Source organism: Panthera onca, chromosome B4, assembly GCF_046562875.1.
Source record: "Panthera onca isolate mPanOnc1 chromosome B4, mPanOnc1 haplotype 2, whole genome shotgun sequence".
Lineage (NCBI taxonomy): Eukaryota > Metazoa > Chordata > Mammalia > Carnivora > Felidae > Panthera > Panthera onca.
Window position 1 is genome coordinate 65,534,731 of NC_138345.1, and position 22,493 is coordinate 65,557,223.

General features: G+C 35.6%; 1 pseudogene; it reads left to right on the forward strand.

The window, feature by feature from the left end:
* Positions 1 to 3,949: 3,949 nt before the first annotated feature.
* Positions 3,950 to 22,493, forward strand: part of LOC132695372 (small ribosomal subunit protein eS6 pseudogene) — a 37,622-nt pseudogene continuing 19,078 nt past the window's right edge.

Here is a 22,493-nt window from a genome sequence, read left to right on the forward strand (position 1 = left end):
GGTGAAAACTTGCTAGAGGGACAGAAATTAATCTTATACAAGTGTGTGAAACTTTAAAATGTCCTTGCAAAGAGCAAAGTAAGGTCTTTGAAATACCTAGGGAGAGGAGCTCGTTTGACAGTGAGAAAATTAGAATAATTCTAGGCATAGAATGTTGCCTAGTGACTTATTAAGCTTTTTCCTCTTGATTTAAAAGATCAGCCAAATGCTAAAGTGCCTGATGGAACTTGGCCCAGCTTCCTAAAATTGCTAATGATTGATAGCCACCATTAAAAAAAAAGAATACAGATATAGCAGCGTTAAAATAAAGGCTGAAAAATTATTTCCTCACTCACAAAATTGAGACAAATGGCAAACATTTTCAGGCATATTATTTACCTAAATATTTCTGAAGTTAAATGGGTAAGTTTTTTCAACCTACTGAGAAGGTAAAGTAATGGTATAAATGAGGAAAATATGCAAGACCATGGGTAATCCACCAAGAGAGAACCTGTTGCAGTAAGCAACTGGGTGTGGGAACCATAAGAAGATGATTATGTGTTAAGTGCTCTATCCACAGCTATGGGTCCTTAGAAGAAATCACTAAAACAAACAGCTTTCAGAGTTTCATCCTTCCATTTCAGGAGTCAAAAAAGAATTTAAATTATAGAACAAAAACTTACACTATATCTAGGGAGTTGGGGTTGTCCTGTCTGCTATCAACTCCTCTACTTACTACTGTGAATATCTTTGGGAAAATAGAATTCCTTCATCAGTGCAATACACAATAATCTGCAGACTAGCAGAACAATTCTGCTCTTTTTCAGAGAGTTGTTGTAAACATCAAATGGGATACATGAAATCTAGAGTTATAAAGGTCATATAAATATATTATATATACATATAAACATACACGTTTTATACATATATATATATGTATGCATATGTATGTGCACCTAATGTGTATAGATATATACCTGTATGTGTGTGTGTGTGTGTATATATTATATATACACACAATTATATATATATATATATATATATATATATATATATATATACACATACAAACATATAAAATCATGTGAAAGGACCATATGTGATGTATTAAGGAGAATTGTTCACCAAATTTTATGATAAGCTGTTACTGAGTCATGTCTGCTAATTATCCAATACCTCTTTTCAAAATACCAAGTTGCAGTATTTCCACATTATATTTTTTGACTTAATATCTTGTTTATTTTAAAAGATCAAATTATATTTGTTTTATCACAGCCAAGTTTTTATATTTAAGAGCTGAGTCTGATAGGTTACATATATTAAAAATTGAGTGAGCTCTTGCCATCCTAGAGAGACATCATATTAACATGTTATTGATATAATACTGTGCATCTGGCCTTAACTCTAGTGCCTAAATTTAGTCATCCATTCACATCCAGTTTTCTTGAAAAAATGAAGATGCATATTTTATTTGTTTAAAGATATGTAGTAAGGTTTTTTTAATTTATTTTTTTTTAATTTACACCCAAATTAGTTAGCATATAGTAAGGTTTTAAAGTCAAACAGATTAGGTTTAAGTCTGTCTCCTCAGATATGTGAGTGGGTTCTAAAGTAGTATCTAGATACTAAAGTAGTGTCTTTAGTCTCAATTTTCTGTCTACTAAAAGGGGAATCTGCATACAAACACAGTCACTTCTTTGAAATTCTAATGTTAAATATTATGAAGAACAGAAGCATTTTGTAACTTAGTTATTGGAAAATGAACTAACATGAATCCATTCATCCAGATAACCTGACTTGAACTGATGTAAGACAGCTTATAATCTTTACCTATACCACTTAGTGTTAATATGCAGACATTTCACTCTAGAAAGTAATGTGTTTTATTAGATGGTTCTGCTCTAGATTCTGCTGGAGGTGTTACATTATATAAGATACAGGCTTCTGTATTACTTTTCTAAAATTCCCCAAACTCTCATCCCCAAGACATATCTGGCCCTAATATGGACCTATTATGCTTTCCTTGTCAATGTTCTTATGGGAATTACATGTTATCAGTGTTAAGCACCTGGCAAGCTTTCAGGGTGCCCTGAGATGGGGTCACATTGGAGTCCCTAGGGAAGGAGGATTCAGAATTCCATTTTCCTCATAGCTGATAGAGAACATCAGATATCCTAGCTGTTAAACCTGTTGGGATTTTAAATTTTAAAAAGCTGTCTAATTGGTCTATATGCTTCTACTCAAACTTCTAATAAATTTCCCCACACTGTGGCAAAAATCATTCTTTTGGAAGAAAAATCTGATACCCGTTTGCAGTCCTTCAAAGCCTTCCCATCAATCTTATAGTAAACACAGAAGCCCTTACTTTGGGCGCAAGGCCTTTGCAGGACCTTACCCTGTGTGCTTTACCCTGTTTACCGAACACTAGCCCTTCAGTCCCTCGTGACTGGTTGTACCTTCCCATCACAGGCCCTGGCACAGGGCTGTCTCCTGGGTTTTTAAAGCTGTTGTCACTATCTACTTAGTTAACGTCTACTCATTCTTCCAGAGCAAGCTCAAATGTAGTTGTCTATGGCAAGCCCTCCAACATTCTTCTATCTTTTAACTCAGCCAAATCTCCCATCGAAACTCTCATTGCATCATAGCTGTATCCTTTGCAGCAATTCCCATAGTTGTGATTTTATATTTGTGTTAATTGTTGGTGAATTTCTCTTTCTCCCCCCCAGTATACTCTGAGGCCCTTAAGTTAGGTGTCTTTTTTTCTTCTTATTATTTTTCAATAATGTGCCTTTATTTTTTATACAGGTACAGAATAAGCAACACTGTTTGTGCTACAATAAATATATTGAGCTTTTAGTATATAATTTATTTTTGCTTTATATGGTTTTTTGATATTAAATATAATTTATGACCTTGCATTTTGTACATGATAGACTTCATTCTCTCCTTGCTGGGGGAAGAGTGACTCTTTCAACCTTCTCAGCCAGCACCCGGGGCGGTGTCTATGTTAATTAAGCTGAGAAACACCTGACTGCTATCTCTTTTTTTTAAATGTAATTTATTGTCAAATCAGCTAACATACAGTGTGTAAAGTGTGCTCTTGGTTTTTGGGGTAGATTCCCATGGTTCATTGCTTACATACAATACCCAGTGCTCATCCCAACAAGTGCCCTCCTCAATGCCCATCACCCATTTTCCCCTCTCCCCCAGTTTGTTCTCTGTATTTAAGAGTCTCTTATGGTTTGCCTCCCTCCCTTTCTGTCTGTAACTATTCTTTTACCCTTCTCTTCCCCCATGGTCTTCTGTTAAGTTTGTGAAGATCCACATATGAGTGAAAACATATGATATCTGTCCTTCTCTTACTGACTTATTTCACTCAGCATAATACCTTCTAGTTCCATCCACTACATAACTGCTCTCTTACCAAAGGGTCATATGAAAGGAAAAAATGTGTTGCCCACCAGATACAGTTTGCCTCAGAGGCCCAAACCAAACAGTTGTATTATTTGCTCAGTTGAATTCCTCGAGAATTTCTCTGATTATTTTTTGGCAAATGTACAACACAGTTCAAAGCATATGAGGATAACTCAGGTACTCTGGTCATAAAATTTGCCTGCTTTTGTTCATACTTTGTAGCAAAATCAATACTCTAAAAAGTTTGAGTTTCAGGCAAAGAAACTTTAAGGGTTTATGTAATCCCAGAACTCCCTAGATTGTCCTAGAATGGCCCAGAACAGAGAGACCTGAAGATTCTCATAGTCTATACCAAAAGATGAATCAACACACATTGTTTAGGAACAGAGTGGTCAGCACTATGCTTGGAAGGATGGGAAGATTTATAAGTAGCTACTAAGTGCACATTAAGAATATCAAAGTGGTTAGACAAACTGGAGACACGTAAACACTTCCTTGTTGGCTCTTGACAATGTGCACATCATATGACCCTAGTTGACAGAAGTCCCAGAGTACTATGGCCATATCAGGCCACACTACTGTCAGTGGTGAAGACCTGATACCTGCAGCCTCAGCTGCTGAGCTCCTGAGGGCAAGGCCAAGAAGTATTTTAGAAACCCTTCATCCTCTCCCAAGTACACATTTATTTATATCTTGCAGGTTTACTTGTGATCCATTAGAAAAGATTTAGATTTAGATTCCCAATCTTGGGATTCCCAAGTTGTGACATAAACCCACTATGTCTACAATATCTCTCTGGGCTGCTCTGCATCACCCACATGGGACCTGGTAACAAAGGGAACATATGCAAACAGGAATCTCGGGCTTCTTGCTGCACTGAATAATAAAGTCCTTTGTCTTGACGTAGGTGTCTTAAAGTTTCTGTCACAGCATCTATGACACTGGAAGACTAACATGCTCACATCCAAATAGGGTAAAAATCACAGATCCTTTCAGTTTTTTGTATTATCCTACTCTGCTATCCTCCTGATAGTAACAGTCTCTGCTTACTAGACGTACTTTCTTCTGCTCTTTGCCTGCATCTTAACAATGAACAGTCTAATTCAAGCTATCTTTAGTAAGGCCTCAGGGACTTGTGATTTGACCAAGGCCCCTCTCTCAGTAGTCCCACCTGCTGGTCCATTTAGTTACCTAGCTTTCACTCTCATTTTTTCGGCTGCAACCAGATTGATCACTGTCTCTGTACTCATTGACAATTTAAATTAAAATGATGTTACATTATGCATACCCCCACCTACCTTACATAATGGTGAAGGTGGTATGTTTTATGCCAGGGTATTATCAAATATATGTGAAAGGTGAACTCTCTTCTACAAAATAAGAGAACAGTCTTATTTCTAGCTAGCTGCATTATCTATTAAATGTAGCACATGAATGGAAGAATAAATTAATAAATATCTAAAGCTTTAATCCTTAAAGATCAACCTTTTTATTGTGGTAAAAAACACATAAAGGAAGTCTACCCTCTTAACAAATTTTTAAGTGTATAGTACAGTGTTAACTATATGCACTTTGTCATACAGCACATCTCTAGAAGTTTTCAGCTTGTGTTACTGAAACTCTATACTTGTTAAACAGCAACTCCTTGTTTCTCTCAATCCCCATCCCCTGGCAATCACCATCATTCCTTCTGTCTTTATAAATTTGACTACTCTAGGTACTTCATATAAGTGGAATCATACAATATTTGTTCTTTGGTGTCTGGTTTATTTCAGTGACAATGTCCTTGAGGTTCATCCATATTAAAGAATATGACAGGATTCCTTTCTTCTTTAAGGCTGAATAATATTTCATTGTATGCATATACATATTTTTTATTTTTTTATTTTATTATTATTTTTAATATGAAATTTATGGTCAAATTGGTTTCCATACAATACCCAGTGCTCATCCCCACAGGTGCCCTCCTCAGTACCCATCACCCACCCTCCCCTCTCTCCCACCCATCCACCGTCAAGCCTCAGATTGTTCTCAGTTTTTAAGAGTCTCTTATGCTTTGGCTCCCTCCCTCTCTTTTTTTTTCCTTCCCCTCCCCCATGGTCTTCTGTTAAGTTTCTCAGGATCCACATAAGAGTGAAAATGTATGGTACCTGTCTTTCTCTGTATGACTTATTTCACTTAGCATAACACTTTCCAGTTCCATCCACATTGCTACAAAAGGCCATATTTCATTCTTTCTCATTGCCAAGTAGTGTTCCATTGTGTATATAAACCACAGTTTCTTTATCCATTCATCAGTTGATGGACATTTAGGCTCTTCCCATAATTTGGCTATTGTTGAAAGTGCTCCTATAAACACTGGGGTACAAATGCCCCTATGCATCAGCACTCCTGTATCCCTTGGGTGAATTCCTAGCAGTGCTATTGCTGGGTCATAGGGTAGATCTATTTTTAATTTTTTGAGGAACCTCCATACTGTTTTCCAGAGTGGCTGAACCAGTTTGCATTCCCACCAACAGTGCAAGATTCCCATTTCTCCACATCCTTGCCAGCATCTATAGTCTCCTGATTTGTTCATTGTAGCTCTGACTGGCATAAGGTGGTATCTGAGTGTGGTTTTGATTTGTATTTCCCTGATGAGGAGAGACGTTGGAAAAAAGACAGTCTCTTTAACAAATGATGCTGGGAGAACTGGACAGCAACATGCAGAAGAATGAAACTAGACCACTTTCTTACACCATTCACAAAAACAAACTCAAAATGGATAAAGGACCTGAATGTGAGACAGGAAACCATCAAAACCCTAGAGGAGAAAGCAGGAAAAAAACCTCTTGGGCCTCAGCTGCAGAAATTTCTTACTTGATACATTTCCAAAGGCAAGGGAATTAAAAGCAAAAATGAACTATTGGGACCTCATGAAGATTAAAAGCTTCTGCACTGCAAAGGAAACAACCAACAAAACTAAAAGGCAACCAATGGAATGGGAAAAGATATTTGCAAATGACATATCAGACAAAGGGCTAGTATCCAAAATCTATAAAGAACTCACCAAACTCCACACCCGAAAAACAAATAATCCAGTGAAGAAATGGGCAGAAGACATGAATAGACACTTCTCTAAAGAAGACATCCAGATGGCCAACAGGCACATGAAAAGATACCATATTTTTTAATCCATTTATCCATCAACAGGTATTTAGGTGGCTTCTATCTCTTGGCTGTTGTGAATGATGCCACCATAAATATCAGGGTGCAAATACTTACTCAAGATCCTGTTTTCAGTTCTTTCTGGTAAATAGCCAGAAGTGGGATTGCTGGATTGTTTGGTAATTCTAACAATTAATTTCGAGTAAATTTAATAACTATATCTTAGTTTAATATCAAGTTAATATTCTCATTTCTGAATTTTTTATCAAAAGTTCTTGAACCTGAGAATTCCCATGAATTTGCTACAATTCAGTGAAGCATAGCTAGGTCTTTTTCTTCCATCCTGGCAGAGCTAACTTCATACCTGCTATGGAGCTCCAATGAGGAGGCATTTCCTTACACTTTCTCTGTATCACATTCTTCCAGTTACAAAGTACTCGGCAGTTTGAGATCTCTCTACTTCATGAGACTCACCCAGCCTTTCACAGGAACTATTTCCTCCTTTCTAAGTAATCCTCTCTTATAGTGAAATAGAAAAACCATATCTAAAACCTCTTCACCTTTTCCTGAAATTAGACCACAAGTTTGCAATTAGCCAATAGAGCAGATGGTTGCCTGTGGCAGAATCCTGGCATCCACTACAATTGGACTGAATTGAAGGATCAGTTTTATTGGCCCTATAATTTCTAGATGTGAAATCAATTTATGATCACTGCTTCTTCCCTCAATAAATATCAATGTTTTCTGTCTATTTACTAGGCTTGTGGGTCTTGAAAAGTTACTTCTTAAACTTTGCCTGTACGTATATAATAGGCAGTTCACTAATTACTAGAATTAGGAATGATTAGGTCCAACTTCCTGTACTGAGTACAATATCAAAACTATTTGCCCTCACCCTGCTGGCTGACATTTCTAAATCTTTCATTTGTTACCTTGGTTTTGCACCTCATCCCTAGGAGTTTATACTGGCACTTAAAATTTTTTCATTTGGTTTCAAATATTTTGACAATTCTATTTTAAAATCCAACAGCTTTTGTCAATGGAAACATTTGCATTGTGCTGTGCAAGGAACATTTTAAAGTACCCAAGGGAGCCCAAAGCATCCCACAAAAGATAACTCACTTGCAATGTCTCTGAGGTGATTAAGGGAATCAGGACATATGTGTTTCTGGATGCCAGTATGATGGGTTCACTGGCTTTATCAGTAGGGTGGATAAGGTCATTGATAATTATACACTCTATTCATGACTCATTTTTATTGAGTTTCATAAGCATATCTGGTAACTATTATGCTCCTATCAGTCATATTCTCTTTATTCTTCCTGGATTTATCACACCTGCCACAAACATTAATGTGCCTAAAGTATAACTGGCAATGAGTGCCATGATGCATTTGATGTTTGAGAAATAATGAAATGTCAGTTCCATTATAGAACAATGTGGCATTTAATGGAGCTATGCAGAGTTATTTGCATTACTATATCACTGTAATGATGTTGCTTGCAGTCACAACTGACAAAAATATCACTGAATGTTAATTCAGATGAACTTTAAAGTCAGCCACATGGGGATTGACCTGAAATGAAAGTTTCTGGTCTTTGCCTTGAAAAGAGCCTGCCCTTAAGGGTATCATTAGAGGTTCATCCCAACCTCTCAGGCTTCAAAGTTGGAAAGGTGTGTAAGAAGAGAAGACAGAGAAATAGCATAAAACACATTCATGCACATGCCTAAAGAGCTATTGGTTTTCTTCAAGTTGAAGCTATGACCTTGACCCTTATTAGTTGGTGCGAGTCTAAGCAACCAGGGTACTGATTGAGACGTTAATGAGACTAATGTTTAGAATGTATTCACAGGAGTGTAGGCTTTGCTTGCAAAAAAAAAATTAATTTCAAATAAAAGCTTCTCAAAAATCTCCTCAAACACATGAGCCAAGAAGTACCTTTAAATATAAAAGGAGCAAACCTTTCCTATATTTTATAGGTTCACAATGATTGGCTAGAAATAGTTTCTCTATTGCCCAACTCCTCCAAATTTAGAAATATTTATTCAAACTAGAATATATCCAGAATTTCAGTTCAATAATATACATACTGAAGAATAGTTTTAAAAAAGCTGCCTATTTTTGCTGTTATTCTACAAGGAATTATAGTTTTTTGTGTGTGTGAGAGGCAGCTTACTAGAAGGTAGCTGACACTCGTTATGCAACTTTGACCATGTTCTCTGTTCTTTTTAATTCCCAAAGTTAGATTCATAATGTTAATACCATATTATAAATATCTCATAAAATTTAAATTTCAAAGTTCTCTGCCTAGAAGAGATATTTAATAATAAAACAAAAAAGATTTTAAAAACATAAAAAAGATAAAGTATTTTGTAAAAGAACACTTTCAAATATTCAACAATTTACTTTCAAATATCAAATAATTCATGAAAAAAATAAGATCAGATGGTCAAATAGATGCTGTTGCTTGGTCATCTGATTCTTGGGCCTTTCATTTCTGTGCATCTTTAATGATAATGACCTTTCCTTCTAGTCTACCCCAGCCTCTGCACTGTGACCACATCCTAGAACTTCTCAACATGAGAAACTGTGCTATGATTAAAATCCTGAATTGAAATATGTCACTTTTGGACTATAATATCCAACCTATCCAAATTACTTTACTCATACCATTGTGTTAGAGCTGATATTTCTCTACTTTGTAATGTTCAAACCATTGATCCCGCTATGCATCAATTACCATTTTTACTATACTTCCCTTTTGTTAGACTCCATGGTGTATCATTAAAACCAGTCTGTAGGAAACAACCTACACTCTCTTGCATATCTCTACCTTTGCCATAGATATCAGACCATAGTCTAATCCTGGAAGAACTCAACAACCTGCCTTCTCTTGTCCACATCTGAACCACTAAACATTGCTGGGGAGAAAAAAAATCACACAACCAAGCAAACTGGTTTCACAGTAAATTCATTATCACAATCTGTAAGTACTTATCACATTGCATAAATAGGCTTGATATTGCAAAAACCAAGATAGTTATTTCCTGCATGGTCCTTTCTTCTAAAACCTCTTCTTTTGTCTCTCTCTCAACTGACTTTGTCTCGCACTTTAATAGATTTTCTTTTCAAGAAAGCAAATGAAATGCATTTATTTATATCTGCCTCCATTTGAAACCATTGCAAGATAATTACAAATAAAGTTTAAAAGTTACATACATCAGAGATGACTACAAATTTGGAAGATGAATGGTGGACAAATGAGCAATAAGCGATTTACTAGAGACAATTCTGTGCTACAGAAAACATTTAGAGGAAGATGACAAGAAGAAAGCACATTTTCAGCCCAAGAAAAACTCATAAGTTGGAGGCAGAATTTGGGAAACTAGAGTGAATAGAAAGCAGAAAAATTAGTTGAATTTCAATGAATTCACTAAAGAATCATTCGGACACATTTGCCACAAAATACTATACAAAGATAGTTGACTGTCCATTTCTCACCCGAGCAGGAAACAAGGGGTTTAAATTAGCAAGATTGTAAAAAATTAGTGTACCATGCTAAAAAAAGGAGAATCATATGAAAATTCAAAAATTGAATGGTGAAATTGCCAGCTCCATTCCTGTGCTCTGTTTCCAGAACATTTGTTACTATGTTTAATTCTTAGGTAGAAAAATTGGAAGATCTCTGAAAAGAGAATGGACTTAGAGAAAAGAATTTTAGATGCACTCTTTGAAAGTCCATTAATGAATGTGATCTCCATCGTACAGAAAAACTGCCAACAGGGGTGCCTGGGTGGCTCAGTCAGTTGAGCGTCCCACTTTGGCTCAGGTCATGATCTCGCAGTTTGTGGGTTCAAGCCCCACCATGGGGCTCTGTGCTGACAGCTCAGAGCCTGGAACCTGCTTCAGATTCTGTGTCTACTTCTCTCTCTGCCCCTCCCCGACTTGTGCTCTGTCTGTCAAAAGTAAATAAATGTAAAAAAAAAAAAAATTTAAAAGAAAAACTGCCAACTAACCAGCCCACAAACCCAAAACTCCCATGCAGCTCTTCGTTGCCACCTTTTCAATTTTGCACTGAGAACTGCATATCACCAGACTTTGAGCAACACGAATGTAGGATTAAAACATTACCAGTAAAAACAAAATGAATACAGGAAAAATACATGGAGAAAATAAGCAAATGCACAAATAATAAAAATTTAAAATATATAAATAATATCTTGACAGAAGTAAAAGATAAATTTCACCCATGACAAAAGACAGGATGCTTTTTTAAAAGAACTGAGTCCTGTCAATCGATGCAGAAAAGGCATTTGACAAAATTCAGCAAACTTTCTTAATAAAAACCCTCGAGAAAGTCGGGATAGAAGGAACATACTTGAAGATCATAAAAGCCATTTATGAAAAGCCCACAGCTAACATCATCCTCAATGGGGAAAAACTGAGAGCTTTTTCCCTGAGATCAGGAACACGACAGGGGTGTCCACTCTCACCGCTGTTGTTTAACATAGTGTTGGAAGTTCTAGCATCAGCAATCAGACAACAAAAGGAAATCAAAGACATCAAAATTGGCAAAGATGAAGTTAAGCTTTCACTTTTTGCAGATGACATGATATTATACATGGAAAATCCGATAGACTCCACAAAAAGTCTGCTAGAACTGATACATAAATTTAGCAAAGATACTAGCAAAGATATATTTTGGCAGGATACAAAATCAATGTACAGAAATCAGTTGCATTCTTATACACTAATAATGAAGCAACAGAAAGACAAATAAAGAAACGGATCCCATTCACAATTGCACCAAGAAGCATAAAATACCTCGGAATAAACCTAACCAAAGATGTATAAGATCTGTATGCTGAAAACTATAGAAAGCTTATGAAGGAAATTGAAGAAGATATAAAGAAATGGAAAAACATTCCGTGTTCATGGGTTGGAAAAATACATATTGTCAAAATGTCAATACTACCCAAAGCTATCTACACATTCAATGCAATCCCAATCAAAATTGCACCAGCATTCTTCTCGAAGCTAGAACAAGCAATCCTAAAATTCATATGGAACCACAAAAGGCCCCGAATAGCCAAAGTAATTTTGAAGAAGAAGACCAAAGCAGGAGGCATCACAATCCCAGACTTTAGCCTCTCCTACAAAGCTGTCATCATCAAGACAGCATGGTATTGGCACAAAAACAGACACATAGACCAATGGAATAGAATAGAAACCCCAGAACTAGACCCACAAAAGTATGGCCAACTCATCTTTGGCAAAGCAGGAAAGAATATTCAATTGAAAAAAGGCAGTCTCTTTAACAAATGGTGCTGGGAGAACTGGACAGCAACATTCAGAAGGATACAACTAGACCACTTTCTCACACCATTCACAAAAATAAACTCAAAATGGATAAAGGACCTGAATGTGAGACAGGAAACCATCAAAACCCTAGAGGAGAAAACAGGAAAAGACCTCTCTGACCTCAGCCGCAGCAATTTCTTACTTGACACATCCCCAAAGGCAAGGGAATTAAAAGCAAAAATGAATTACTGGGACCTTATGAAGATAAAAAGCTACTGTACAGCAAAGGAAACAACCAGCAAAACTAAAAGGCAACCAATGGAATGGGTTAAAGATATTTACAAATGACATATCGGACAAAGGGCTAGTATCCAAAATCTATAAAGAGCTCACCAAACTCCACACCCGAAAAACAAATAACCCAGTGAAGAAATGGGCAGAAAACAAGAATAGACACTTCTCTAAAGAAGACATCCGGATGGCCAACAGGCACATGAAAAGATGCTCAACGTCGCTCCTCATCAGGGAAATGCAAATCAAAACCACACTCAGATATCACCTCACGCCAGTCAGAGTGGCCAAAAGGAACAAATCAGGAGACTCTAGATGCTGGAGAGGATGTGGAGAAATGGGAACCCTCTTGCACTGTTGGTGAGAATGCAAACTGGTGCAGCCACTCTGGAAAACAGTGTGGAGGTTCCTCAAAAAATTAAAAATAGACCTACCCTATGACACAGCAATAGCACTGCTAGGAATTTACCCAAGGGATACAGGAGTACTGATGCATAGGGGCACTTGTACCCCAATGTTTATAGCAGCACTCTCAACAATAGCCAAATTATGGGAAGAGCCTAAATGTCCATCAACTGATGAATGGATAAAGAAATTGTGGTTTATATACACAATGGAGTACTACGTGGCAATGAGAAAGAATGAAATATGGCCCTTTGTAGCAACGTGGATGGATCTGGAGAGTGTGATGCTAAGTGAAATAAGCCATACAGAGAAAGACAGATACCATATGTTTTCACTCTTATGTGGATCCTGAGAAACTTAACAGAAACCCATGGGGGAGGGGAAGAAAAAAAAAAAAAAAAGAGGTTAGAGTGGGAGAGAGCCAAAGCATAAGAGACTCTTAAAAACTGAGAATAAACTGAGGGTTGATGGGGGGTGGGAGGGAGGGGAGGGTGGGGGATGGGTATTGAGGAGGGCACCTTTTGGGATGAGCACTGGGTGTCGTATGGAAACCAATTTGACAATAAATTTCATATATTGAAAAAAAACAAAAAAGAACTGAGGAAGGGGTATCTGTTGGCTCAGTCAGTTAATCATCAAACTCTTGGTCTCAGTTCAGGTTTTGACCTCAGGGTTGTGCCGTGGGCTCCGTGCTAGGTGTGGAAACTATTTTAAAAAATAAAATAAAATTAAATTAAATTAAATTAAATTAAATTAAATTAAATTAAAAATAAGCTGAGGGAATGGGAATAAAAGGTACAGAGTAGGGAATATAGTCAAGGATATTGTAATAGTATTGTATGGTGACACTTGTAAGCATAGCATAACGCATAAACATGTTGAATCACCTGGAACGAATACAATATTGTGTGTCAACTATACTGAAATAAAGGGGAAATTTAAAAAAGATCTGAGGGAAAATAGAGATACTATAAACAAAATAAAAATGTTTTATAAGTACTGAAATGTACTTCAGGAAATATCTTTGAAAATAGATAAAAAGTAAAAACTAGGAGAAGTACAAGTGAGGAATAATAGGGAAAGTCAAATATATTATTGAGAATGCAGTTCCATAAAAAGAGAAGAGAACAAAATTGAAAGAAGGAAATTAACCAAAAAAAAAAAAATCAAAGATATTTCCTGTAACTGAAGAACATAGTATTCTAGGTTCATAGAACCCACAGTGGGCCTCACCTAATGACTAAGAAAATATTTTTGAAAAAAGCACATTATCATTACATTTCAAATCCTATAGACACACAAAAAATTATAAAAGTTTATATATGGAGAAAAGAATAACAATTTATAAAGAAGGATCATAAATTAGAATTAAATTAAAATTCTCAATAGAAAAATCTAGATAATAGATGACATTAAAGGAAAATATTTTCCAGCATGGAATTTGAAAATCTGTAATTGAAAAAAATTATTCAAGAAAGGCAATTTCTTATGAGTATTGTAGAACTATTTTGTAATAATAGTTTAAATGTAATGAAAGAAAAGGAAAGGAAGTAGAATTCATGAGCCAAAACTCTCTCAATTCTTCACTAAATCTTCCGAAAGTCTTAACTTACCTCTACTTTTTCTTTCTCCTGGTTACAGCTTATAACATGTTTCTTCTATAAAAGGCCAAACTATAAAGCTACAGAGAGATTTCATTGCTTCTATTATACTTCTTCTTTATCACCAGGCCCTTCATCCTTATTAGTCATTTTGATAAGCACAGAAATATTATAACAAATGCTACCTTCAAGTTCTGTAGGTAAACCACTTCAAATCTTACTTATTAAGATTTTAAATCTTTAAATCATTTCTTATTCTCCAGATTCATTCTCATATCTGCTTACATATACAACCAAATTTGTTGAAAGAAATACTCATCCACTCTACCTGTATTTTCCCCCAAATTGTAATCTTTATCTATTTATTTTTGGTATTTTGTTTAATTTTTTAAGTTTTAATTTAAATTCCAGTTAGCTAACATAGAGTGTACTATTAGTTTCAGGTGTACAATGTAGTGATTCAACACTTCCATACAACACCTGGTACTCATCACAAGTGCACTCTTTTGTCTCCATCGGCTATTTTACCCATCCTCCAACTCACCTCCCCTCTAGTAACAATCAGTTTGTTCTCTATAGTTAAGAGTCTGTTTCTTGGTTTACCTCTCTCTCTCTCTCTCACTCTCTCTCCCGCTTTCCTCATTTCTTTTTTTTTTTTTTGTCTCTCAAGTTTCACATATTCTTTTTTTATGGCTGAGTAATATTCCAGTGTTGTGTGTGTGTGTGTGTGTGTGTGTGGGTGTGTGTGTGTGTGTATATACACACCACCTCTTCTTTATCCATTCATCAGTCAATGGGCACTTGGGCTGTTTCCATATCTGGCTATTGTAGATAATGCTACTCTAAACATTGGGGGCACATATATCCCTTTGAATTAATATTTTTGTATTCCTTAGGTAAATGTCTAATAGTGTGATTGCTGTATTATAGGGTAGTTTTATTTTTAACTTTTTCAGGAACCTCCACACTATTTTCAGGAATGGCTGCACCAGTTGGCATTTCACCAGCAGTGCAAGAGGGTGCCCCATTCTCCATATCTTCACCAATACCTGTTGTTTCTTGTGTTGTTGATTTGTCATTTAGATAGCTGTGAGGCAATATCTCACTGTAGTTTTGATTTGTATTTCTTTGATGATCAGTGATGTTGATGTTTTCACATGTTTGTTAGCTATCTGTATGTCTTCTTTGGAAAAATGTCTATTCATGTCTCTGCCCATTTTTAATTGGATTATTTATTTTTTGGGTGTTGAGTTTTGTAAGTTCTTTATACATTTTTGACACTAGCCCTTTACTGGATATGTCATTTGAAGATATCACCTCCCATTCCATAGGTTGCCTTTCAGCTTTGTTGACTGTTTCCTTCACTGAGCAGAAGCTTTTTGTTTTGATGAAGTCCCAATAGTTTATTTTTGCTTTTGTTTCCCTTGCCTCAGGAGACATATCTAGAAAGAAGTTGCTATGGCCAGTGTCAAAGAGGTCACTGCTTGTGTTCTTCTCTAAGATTTTAATGGTTTTCTGTCTCAATTTAGGTCTCCATTCTGGTTTGAATTTATTTTTGTGCATGGTGTAAGAAAGTGGTCCAGTTTCATTATTTTCCATGTCATTGTCCAGTTTTCCCAACACCATTTGTTGAAGAGACTGTCTTTTTCCCATTGGATATTCTTTCCTGCTCTGTTGAAAATTAATTGGCCATTTAGTTGTGGGTCCATTTCTGGGCTTTATATTCTGTTCTATTGATCTATGTGTTTATTTTTGTGCCAATATCATACAGTTTTGATCACTACAGCTTTGTAATATGACCTAAAGTCCAGAATTGTGGTGATTCTGTCTTTTTTTTCCTTTTCATTGCTGCTTTGGCTGGCTATTTGGGGTCTTTTTGCATCCATGTGCCTTGAGGATATTGTCCTTTAATTATCTTCTTTAGTGGAGTCTGTATCTGGTTTTGGTATTAGGGTAATGTTGACCTTATGGAATGAATTTGAAAGTTTTCCTTCATTTTCTATTTTTTAGAATAGTTTGAGAAGAATACATATTAACTCTTCTTTAAATGTTTGGTAAAATTTGCCATTGAATCCATCTGGCCCTGCACTTTTGTCTGTTGGGAGATTTTTGATTACTGATTCAATTTATTTGCTGGTTATTAGTCTGTTCAAGTTTTCTACTTTTTCTTGTTTCAGCTTTGGTAGTTTATATGTTTCTAGGAATTTATCCATTTCTTCCAGGGTGTCCAATTGGTTGGCATATAATTTTTCATAATATTTTCTTATAATTGTTTGTATGTCTGTGATGTTGGTTATTCTCTTCTCTCATTTGTGACTTTATTTATTTGGGTCCTTTCTCTTCTTTTTGATAAGTCTGGCTAGAGGTTTATCAAGTTTATTTTTACAAAGAACCAGCTCCTGGTTTCATTGATCTGTTCTGTTGTGGGTTTGTTGTTGTTGTTGTTGTTGTTGTTGTTGTTGCTGTTTGGGTTTTTTTGTTGTTGTTCTCTAGGTCATTTATTTCTGCTCTAATCTTTGTTATTTCATTCTTCTGCTGGCTTTAGATTCCATTTGTTGTTCTTTTTCTAGCTCCTTTATGTGGAATGCTATATTGTTTTCTTGAGATATTTTTGCTTCTTTAGGTAGACCTGTATTGCTATATGCTTCCCTGTTAGGGCTGCTTTTGCTGTATCCCAAAGTTTTTGAACCACTATGTTTCATTTCCATTTGTTTCCATGTATTTTTTTCCTTTATTTCCCTGTTGACCCTTTTATTATTTAGCTGAATAATCTATGTATGGGTGGGTAAAAAAAAACCAATGAGATTTGACCAAAAAATACAAAAAACAAACAGACAATAAAAAAACTTTGAAGGAAAGAATAATTATCAAGAACTGTAAGACCAATACTTCCCAGAGCTCATACACGGGAAAGAAGTACCTAGGCCCCTTCCAATCAGACTGGAGACACATTTTGAAAACAGGAGAGAGGCCTTAGAAGTAGATTGATCGTTTTACAGAAAAGGTTTAATACTCTTTAAAGGAAAATAATATTCAGCACTTGACAATGTAAAATTCAAAATATCCTGGTTCCAATAAAAATTATTAGGTACAAAAAGAAAGAGGAATATGTGGGTAATAACCAGGGAAATATCAATCAATAGGAATAGAAATAATAGAGATGGCAAAATCAGCAGATAAAGTCATTAAAACAATTGTTGTAAATATGGTCTATAGGCTCAAGCAGGTAGAGCAACACAGAAGCCTAATGAGGAGAAAAGTGGAAGATATAAAACAGAAAACCAAATAAAATTCCTAGAGATAAACAATAATATATCTGAAATGGAAAGGGGATTAATAGCAGATTAGTTATTGTGGAGAAAAGATCTAAGAACCTGAAGAAATGGCAATAGAATCTATACAAAATAGAGTATACAGAGGGGAAAAAAAAGAGAGAAAAACAAAGGAAGTAATAACGACCAGTGAGAAAATATCAGTGATCTAATATGCGTGCAGTTGGAGTCCCAGAAGAAGTAGGGGGGTAAAGCTTTTTTTTTTTTTAATGACTGAAATATTTATAAATCTGGTGAAAACCATAACTTCACACACACACACACACACACACACACACACACACACACACTCATACGACTGCACTAAGGATTATAATAGTAAAATTTCTGAAAACCAGCAAAGAAGAGAAAATTCTAAAAAGCAGCCAGAGGTAAAACACATATTGCATACTCTGAAACAGACCAAGAGTAGAATTTAGAATTTAGGTTGGAAACAGTACAAGTCAAAGACAGTGGAACTTCATTTTTAATATGCCAAAAGAAAAAAAAAAACCCTGTCAACATACAAGTATTTATTCTGTTAAAATATACTTTAAAATAGAGGAGAGATTTTCAGATTTCTGCTCAGGAATTTAGAATACTGAAAGAACATTGCCCCCACACTTACAAGAATAAAGAAAAAACAAGCTTTAAGTTCATGACTTTTCCTGAACCCCTGACAGCTAAGGTGCCAGGGCAAGAAACATGTTTAAACTATAAGGAGAGATAGCTGCCTGCAGGGAGATATAGGACGCAAACCCTTGCTTAAATGGGTCCACATTTGTAAGAATTTTGCTGGAATAATTAATAAACTGGTGGGGGTCAGTTGGGGGCTGGTGAGAGTATATGGAGACCCCGGAGGTCACAGATGTATAGGAGGAGTTTGTTCCTACTTGCCATCATTTTCTACATAAATTCTACCAGGTACTCACATAAAAAGTGATAAGAGTCCCAAGAAAGGACTTGGGAGAGGAAGAGCAGCTACTGCAGGAGGCCATGAATTTCAACCCAGGACATTCTCTCTTACCTTTGTTACAAAACAAAACTTCTGTAGGACACAAGGGCAATCCTAGGGTACTGGTGAATAACTCTTGCACTGGGTAAGAGAACAGAAAAATACTCTCCACCTGGGAGAGGGACAGGTATTCAGGGTCCAAAACCACAGAAGAAAGGCTAAGAGCATTTTTGCTCACAATAGCAGAGATGTATTGACCATTGTAATGAATCAATATTGATGGTATAATTTTAGGGGCATCCTTGAGGATATTCCTAATACATGTCATAACCTGTCTGCAACATAATCTTAGTAAGACAAAAGATAGGGAATAGATAGCAACCAAAGCATGAGGCTCCTTTAAAAATCTGCAAATGTGGGGGCACCTGAGTGGCTCCACCAGTTAAGCCTCCAACTCTTGATCTAGGCTCAGGTCATGACCTCACAGTTCGTGAGCTTGAGCCCCCGCATCCCAAGAGCCTGCTTAGATTCTGTCTCTCCTTCTTTTTGCCCCTCACCTGCTTGTGCTTTCTCTCTCTCTCTCAAAATAAATAAATAAATTGTAAAAAATCTGCAAATGTGTTATGAGTATGTTCTGGTTATTCCTTTTTTTTCTCAAGATGGGCAGAGGAATTTCCTTGCTGGAGAGCTATGGCTATATGGTAGGAAAAACATGATTTGATTTTATACTCCCAATTTTAGAATCTCAAATTCTCTCTTCAGTAACAAAGGTGTACATTTCACTAATATTGTTTTTAAAAGAAACCTCTAAACCTTTACCATTTACTCAGAAGTAGCAGTATCCTTATCATCCATAAGCTTCAGGGTGAAAAGTGAACAGAAATAATAAATTCTGTAAATTGTATTTTTCTCCTGTTCATCCATAGTTGCTAGTTTTCAAGTTTATTTCTCTTAGACTTATCCATTTATTCATGTTAGCACTCTAGAATTCTTTGTGCAACATCTCTCCCTTTGGTTATGTATTATTATTGTGCTAGAGATATGTCATCAAGTGATATGATAAAGTACTCAATAAATAAAAGCATTTGTCATTCTTTCTCTCTCTCTCTCTCTCTCTCTCTCTCTCTCTCTCTCTCTCTCACTTTCTCTCTCTCTCTAACCAGAATCAGCAGAGCTCTCAGAAACCCTCAAACTTCCACGACCTGAAGTATTGCCATTTTTCCTGATGGAAATAAGATCTATGCATAGATCTGGGATCCACAGATTATTTCCTTGTGAGTTAATAACAGACTGTCTCTGTGTTTGGAAATGTTACTTCCATGCTTAGATTCATCTCTATTACAATTGGTTAAAATAAATTGCTGCAGGAGACTACTATGATACCAACAAGTACAAGCTGATATTTTCAAAACACTCACCTAACCAGCCATTGCACGATGAGAATCCTAGAGTTTGGATATGCTGGGAAAGACATCATGTAAATACTACATTTGAGACACAATAGAAAAGAACTTACATTGTTAACAACAAAAAGCAGTAAAATTGCAAAGCAATGATCCTCGGATGCATTATTCCCAAATAAAAAGAAATACATCACTTTCTCCTGGCTAATAGATGTTCATTCTATTAAGAGACTTCAGATAAGGATTCTTAGGAATTCTCTAGGAACTGACAACTGTACAAGCTGTACTGCAGCTTCCACACAAGGTGACAGAACAAAAGTGGATCCCTTTGGCACAAAATGCTAGAGAAAGATTACACAAAGATTATCGTAAGCGACTCAGCTCTCATCTTAGCTTTCATGACACACATAGCTGCAAGTGAAGGGGTTGGGAAAAAATATTCCATGTGAGTGATAACCAAAAGACAATAAGATTATTGTAATCTTTCTCTAGCATTTCAGAAACTTTACTACCTCTTTTTTCCCTTTTCTTTACCATTAACTTATTATTATACTTTGATACCCTTTATATCTGACTTGCCTTCCTCTCATTCCTTTTAATGAACTACAGAATTATTTTGTTTCTCAGCTAAAACCACTTGTTTAATCTTTAAAAAAATGAAATTCCTTATTATGCCTTATCTTCTGCCTGGCTTGGTTCGCTTTCTCCTTCACCCACCAAACTTCAATCACACTGGCCTCCTTTCACTTCCTCATTCTTGGAGATTTTTTCTTACCTGAGGACCTTTGTGTGTACTTTTGCTGAAATGCTATTCTGCTTGCTGGTGTGATAATCATAATTAAGAGACCAGTGATGCCTCTTGTTGAAATGTTACCCTGCTCTATTACACAGGCCTAAGTAAGCACTTTTGTTTTAGGGGTATTGACTTCTATTAGTCAAGGTTCCCCAGAGAAACAGAGCCAATAGTATATCAGAAGACGTTAATACTGTAATGGTGGTGCACAAGTCAATTTCAAATCCATTGTAAAAATTAAAAAAACAGAAACATTAGAAATAACCCTAACTACAGTTGTAATGGATACACAATATAAAAAAATGTAAATTGTGACACTGATAACATAAAGCATGTATGTGAGAAGTAAAAGTATAGCTTTGTATATCATCAAAGTTCAAATGCTAGCTTAAAAGTAAAATGTTGTAACTACAAAATATTTTATGTAAGACTCACGGTAAACTCACATTAAAACCTGTAGCAGATACCCAAAATATAAAGAGGATACCACAGGCACATCCCTGTAGAAAAATCACCAAATCACAAAAAGATAGCAAGAGAGGGGGAAAAAAAATAAAAGGAACTAAAAACAGTGAGAAAACAGTTAACAAAATGACAGTAATAAATCTTCACCTATCAACAATTACTTTAAATATAAATAGACTAAACCCCGATCAAAAGACATAGAGTGCCACATAGATTTAAAAAAATAAAATAAAAAGAACCAACTATATGCTCACTATAAGAGACTCAGCTCTCACCTCAGCGTTCATGACACACATAGACTGAAAACAAAGGGGTTAGGAAAAATTAATCCATGTGAGTGATAACCAAAAGACAAAGTATATTAGACAAAAGAGACTAAGTAAAAAATTGTCACAAGAGTTAAAGGGGTCAGTTCAATAGTACATTATAACAATCATAAGGATATATGCACCCAACACTGGAGCCCCTACGTATATAATGCAAATACTAATAGATCTGAAGGGAGAAATAAACATCAATACAATAATAAGAGACTAACACCCCAATTTCAACATTGAATAGATCATCTAGACAGAAAATCAGTGAAGAAATAGATTTCAAGAACACTGTAGTCTAAATGGACCTAGGAGCCATATGTAGAATATTCTATCCAAAAGCAACAAAATACACATTTCTCAGGTGGACATGGAACATTCACCAGGATAGATCATATGTTAGGACACACAAAAAGAGGTAATAAAATTAAGACAATTGAAATGTAAAGTATCTTTTCTAACCAAAATAGTATGAAACTAAAAATCAACAGTAGGTGGACAATTGGGTAATTCACAAATACGTGGAAATTAAACAAAATACTCCTGGACAACCAGTTGATAGAGAAGAAATCAAAAGAGAAATAAAAAAAAATATCTTGAGATGAACAAAAAATGGAAATATAACAAAACTTATGGGATATAACAAAGGCAGTTATAAAAGGAAGGTTCACAGTAATAAAACAATTTCTGCATCAAGAAAAAAAGAGAGATCTCAAATAACCTACTTTATACCTCAAGAAAGTAGAAAAAGTAGGATGAACTAAGACCAAATTTAGCAGAAGGAAGGAAATAATACAAATTACAACTGAAATAAATGAAATAGAGACTACAAAAACAATAGAAAAGATCAACAAAAGTAAGAGCTGCTGTTTTGAAAAGATAAATAAAACTCTGTGGTTATACCAATAGCAAAATGCTAATTGGAACATATATCCTCATGTAGGAATAAGGTTTTAACCTTAGAATTCTAAAATGAATAAAATGAATTTGGCAAAGCACCAAGAGAAGTTGTTAGCTGAGGAAGACATTAGGTTGGACATAATGCCAATCAGGCGTAACATTACAGTGTTTTGAGATGTTAGTTCTTGTTATCTACAATGAATTTTTACTTTC